A 5,919-nucleotide genomic window follows, 5' to 3' on the forward strand; every position below is an offset into this window, starting at 1 on the left:
TCAAGCTCACGCGATTGTGAGAAAATGGCTCAAGCAATTATAGGGTCTGACAAGTCCCAAATCCATGGGTCAGATGACAGGCTGAGGACCTTATGCTCGCTCATGTGGTTGCAGGGGCTGATGAAGCCAAAATCTGCAGGTCAGGTGACAGGCTGGAGGCCTCTGCTGGCTTACGTCGCAAGAACCAGAGGTCAGGTAATGAGAGAGTGCAGGACCGATAAAAAGCAAGCTTTGCCAGAACATCTATCCCCTGGTCCCACCCCCAAGGAAATGCCCTTTCAACTGATTGGCTGCTCACATCGAATTACACAACGGACGGTGGTTATATAATGTCTGCCAAACCACCGGGAATCATAGCCTAGCCAAGTTGACACATAACATTAACCACTGCAGTGGGGTTGGGTCAGCATTCACAGGGAGAGTTGGGGGCCTCTTCTCCTGCCCTGGGCACTGTCCATCCTTTGGCTTCTTTCTTCAAATCAGAAATAATTCCAGAGAAAATCCACTCAACAATTTGTCCAAACAAAAGGCTCTGGGAAGGAGGAGAGATGTGGTTAAGAAGGGCTTGGCTAGAAGGAATGTGGGGTGTAAACAGTGCAGGCAGAGATCAAAAAGACAGGCCTAACTCTTGGCCACACTGGGGAGCAGGCAAGGTTTGCTCGTGAGGCCCCTTTCTCTGTCCTCATGTTTGTGTTCCATCTGCTTTTTCCTATAAGAGCCCCGTGACCTCCCACTGCTCCTGGGAAAATGGAGCTTCCACAAAGTCTTAGTTATCTATCACTGCTGTAACAGAAATACCATAAGTGGATGGCTTCAATAAACAACAATTTATCCTCTCACAGTTTAGGAGGCTAGAAGTCCAAATTCAGGGTGCCAGCTCCAGGGGAAGGCTTTCTCTCTCTGTCAGCTCTGGAGGAGTGTCCTTGATGTCAATCTTCCCCTGGTCTAGGAGTTTGTCAGCACAGGGACGCCAGGTCGAAAGACGTGATCAGCTCCTGGCACTTCTTTCTTAGTGGTATGAGGTCCCTCTCCTCTCTGCTCGATTCTCTATTTTATATCTCAAAAGAGATTGACTCAAGATACATCCTAATCCCGTAGATTGTGTCTTGCCTCATTAAAACAGCTGCTTCTAATCCTGACTCATTAACATCATACCAGAAAACCAAACCCATTGCCATTGAGTTGATTCCGACTCATAGTGACCCTATAAGACAGAATAGAACTGCCCCCTAGGGTCTTCTTATGCATTGTCTAGCTTTCTCATGCATATGAGGTGATTGAAAACACCAGTGCTTGAGTCAGGCACACCTTAGTCCTCAAAGTGACATCTTTGCTTTTTAACACTTTAAAGAGATCTTTTGCAGAAGATTTGCCCAGTGCAATGTGCTGTTTGATTTCTTAACTGCTGCTTCCATGGGCGTTGATTGTGGATCCAAGTAAAATGAAATCCTTGACAACTTCAATCTTTTCTCCATTTATCATGATGTTGTTTATTGGTTCAGTTGTGAGGATTTTTGTTTTCTTTATGTTGAGGTGTAATCCATACTGAAGGCTGTGGTCTTCGATCTTTATCAGTAAATTCTTCAAGTCCTCTTCACTTTCAGCAAACAAAGTTGTGTCATCTGCAATCGAAGGTTGTTAGTGAGTCTTCCTCCAATCCTGATGCTACATTCTTTTTCATATAGTCCAGCTTCTTGGATTATTTGCTCAGTATACAGATTGAATAAGTGCGGTGAAAGGATGCAACCCTGATGCACACCTATCTTGACTTCCTCCATATTGGAGGAACTTACTCAAGCAAAATGACAGAGCTGTCCCTTTGAAATCAGATTTTTGGGCAGATTAAAGTTTACTTTTTTATTATTTGCACATTTTTTTTCCATTTTAGCTAATTTTGGAGGCAGTGGTGTCTCAGTGGTAGAATTCTCGCCTTCCATGCAGGACACCCAGATTCCATTCCCGGCAATGCACCTGAAGACAGCCACCACCCATCTGTCAGTGGAGGCTTGTGTGTTGCTATGATGCTAAACAGGTTTCAGTGGAGCTTACAGACTAAGACGGACTAGGAAGAAAGGCCTGGCGATCTACTTCTGAAAATCAGTCAGTGGAAACCTTGTGGATTACAATGGTCTGATCTGCGATTGGTGATGGCGATGGTGCAGAACCAGGCAGCATTTTGTTCTGTTGTTTATGGGGTCATCACGAGTCCCATGGGGCTCACTCAATGGCAGCTAACAACACCACAACTCATGTTTAAAGAAACATTACATTTTACATGAAAAATAGAGATTGTTTTTATATTTTGCTAATGTGAACAAAATGCATTTGTAATGCAATACATTGAAATTGATTTCAAATTGTTCTGTGTGTGTGTATGTGCATTTTTATGCAGAGTGTTTATTAATGTGCTTCAGGTTCTCAGAGGAATTCAGGACTTCAAAATGGTTAAGAACCACTGGTTCAGACCTGTGTTCCGGGTAACACTGGGGAAAATGCTGCATAGAATATCCTTCTCTTGGAGATTCGCAATATTCAAGTTATATTAAAGACTAAAAACTTCTACAGTAGAAGAAAGGAGCCCTGGTGGCACAACGGTTAAGCTCTCAGCTGTTACATGAAAGGTTGGCAGTTCGAACCCACCCATCGGCCCCATGGGAGAAAGACCTGGTCATCTGCTTCCTTAAAGATTAGTCTAGAAAACCCTATGGAGCTGTTCTACTCTGTCACATGGGGTCTCTGTGAGTCAAAAATCCACTCCTTGGCACCCAACAACAACAGTAAAGAAACTTCTTTAAGTCAAAGTCACCCAAGTTGATTTGACTCCAGAACCTTTGTTTCCAGTATTGCTTTTTAGCCTTCCTCTGGACATGATAGGAAATGCTGTCCAGAACATTCTCTGTCTCTGGATTAAGCCGTACTTTAGGGAGCTGTCTTGTAAAACCGCTTCTACTGAACTGCATTTTGGCTTTGCACTACCAGTCAACTTGCAGGGACTTCGTAAGAAACAGGTCAACTTCCTGTTCCAAAATGGCAGCTGTTCAGGTCCCTTCTCTTCATGAAAGAGGAAGAGAAGCATTCCAGTCAAGGAGAAGAGTGAAGACTGTTCTCATGACGGTGGTGATGAGGATTCCAAGGTGACAGCTCTGTAGCAGATCTGCAGTAACCAACCCATCCAGGATAGAGAAGAAAGATGGAAGCTCTAGGATGTCTCAAGGGAAAAAAAAATGGAACTGATAGACTATGGACAAGTTTGGCCACATAGAAAAGTGCCTTAAGAGGCATGCTGCACAGTCATTGATGGATGTGTGAATAGATTAAAAGACAGCTAAGCAAAAATTTTTTAAATGAAATAATTATTATCTCAAAAAGAAACCAAAACCTCGTATAAACCCATTGCTGTTGAGTTGATTTCGACTCATAGCAACCATATAGGACAGAGTAGAACTGCCCCCATAGAGTTTCTAAGCAGCAGCTGGTGGATTCCAACTGCTGACCTTTTGGTTAGCAGCCCAGCTCTTAACCACTGTGCCACCAGGGCTCCACCAGGGTGTATAGGGGAGAAAATATAATTACAGTTGAAGACTTTGCTCATCACAGAACACTGTATATATAATCATAAGAATGTTAACTCCAAAGTTGAACCTAACCCTAAATTTTGATGTAACTATATTGGGATTGCACCACCTGTCTATGAGTTGCTATGAGTCGGAACCGACTCGATGGCACCTAACAACAACAACCACCCATCTGTCAGTTTGTAATAGTGTGGTGGCTTGAGTGTTACTATGATGCTGGAAGCTATGCCACCAGTATTTCAAATACCAGCAGGGTCACCCATGGTGGACAGGTTGCAGTGGAACTTCTAGACTAAGACAGACAGGGAAGAAAGGCCTGACAACCTTCTTCTGAAAATCAGCCAGTGAGAAAACCCTATGGATCACAACACAATATTGTTTGATATAGCAGACTTCTGGCAACATGGCGTTCTAGGCAGAAGCACCACGCCGTCCCTCCACAGCAAAGATCCGAAAAACTAAGTCAAACAGAGAAAACAGCAATCCTGAAACCCTAAAACACCAAATGAAGAGGTAAAGAACTCAGCCAAGCACCAAATGGAGTAAGAAAACTGGTAGAGAACGGAGAGCAAGGAGAGGTTCATGCAGAGGTCCCTATCAGCTAATGCAACGTGGATCTGCCATTTTGGACTCCTATCAGAGACCAGCATATGGGGGCATGACAAAGCAGCTGCACAGAGCTTCCAGCAGGAGACAGAACAACCAGTAATTGGCGATATATGCTTTCCCACCCTCCACCATTCTTTGCCTCCACTTGGCCTCCTCTGCTTTCCGCGACCACAGTCTCCTGGCCAGGAAGCACTGGCTGCTTGAATTCCATGCACTTTCACTGACCGACTCCCTGAGTGCCATTTGTTGGCTGCTGGTGTTGCTTTTTTCCACTTCTTTTGATTTCTTCCTTACCTCTCACAACCTCCCCCTCCTTTTGCTCAAATACCTGGCTCCGTGTGCCATCTTTGCTTCTTCCTGAGGGGCTGCGGAGCTCCATTAGAGTGTGGAACTGCTTCCCTGTCTGGGCTGCCATGCTGGTGGGATCCCGGGGCTTTTGTTTGTTTGTTTTGAATTGTTTGTTTGTTTTCTTTTCCTTTTCTCGAGTTCCGAGTCCGTTCTGGCCAGGCAGTGCTACAAGGCTTGGGACCTACCCCCTCAGCTTGTGCAGATGCGCAGAGGGATCCTGAGAGTATTTCTTTTTTTTCGTGATTTTTTTTTCTGTTTTTTGGGGGCTTTTCTTGTATTTTTTTTTAATTTTGCTTTGTTTTCTTTTCCTCTTTTTCCCTTTTTGTCTTTCTTCATTACTCATTTTCTCATCTCTCTATACTTTCCTTCTCTTCCTGTCCCCTGAATACCTGGTGCTGAATTCCTCCACGCCTTCTAGCCAGGCTATACTGCAACACCTGGGAACAACTTCCCCAGAACTCGTACTGCACCAGTGGGATCCCTGGGAACTTTGCTGTTCTTTTTTCTTTCTAACTTTTATTTATTCTTTTTTTCTTTTCTTTCTTTTTCTTTTATTTCTTTTTCTTCTTCTTCCCCTCTATGTTTTTCTCCATTTCATAGGCTCTCATCTCTCCACTCCAATGGCAAGCTCCCCTAGCACTCTTTTTTGTTTGTTTGTTTGTATGTTTTTGGCTCCTGTTCCTCTCTCCTCTCTCCCATAACCATCTTAGCTCCACACATGACAATCTTCCCCCACCATCCTGCCTACCTGCACCATGTGCTTAACATCACAGTACCAAGTAGCACAGGAACCTGCCCTGCATGGGTTAGCGACCCGCCCTGGTGGCTGTAGTAAGTGCCACAAACAACCCATCCCAGCAACTCCTCTTTAGCTAGACCTGCCCTGCTGTACCATATCTGAGCAACTGACCCTGCCAATTGGAGAAGGAGGTGAAAAGTAGTGTGTCCACAGACAAGCAAACAACAAAGAACACAGAGCCTGCTCAGACAACCAAATTTTAAAAAAAGGATGAAACAAAGAAATCTGCAGTCAATAAATGAGAAAAATAACTACCAAATGCTCGAAAGACAGCAGACAATATCAAAACATTTACAAAAACAGGACAGGATGGTTCCAATAGCCATCCAAAATAAAACACCAGATAACTTTCCAGTAGAAGAAAAGGCACTAGAACTACCTGATAGGGAATTCAGATATCTAATACTCAGAATTATCCAAGAGTTGAAGCAAAAAGCAGACAAAAATGATGAAAAAATAGATAAATTCATGGAAAAGGCAGACAAATTCATGGAAAATACAGACAAAAAAATGGAAGAATTCAGGAAAATAATGCAGGAACAAAATGCCAAAATAAATTCACAACTAGAAATTATACAAAACAAGAAT

The sequence above is a fragment of the Trichechus manatus genome, unplaced genomic scaffold, assembly GCF_000243295.1.
Source record: "Trichechus manatus latirostris isolate Lorelei unplaced genomic scaffold, TriManLat1.0 scaffold00177, whole genome shotgun sequence".
Classification (NCBI taxonomy): domain Eukaryota; kingdom Metazoa; phylum Chordata; class Mammalia; order Sirenia; family Trichechidae; genus Trichechus; species Trichechus manatus.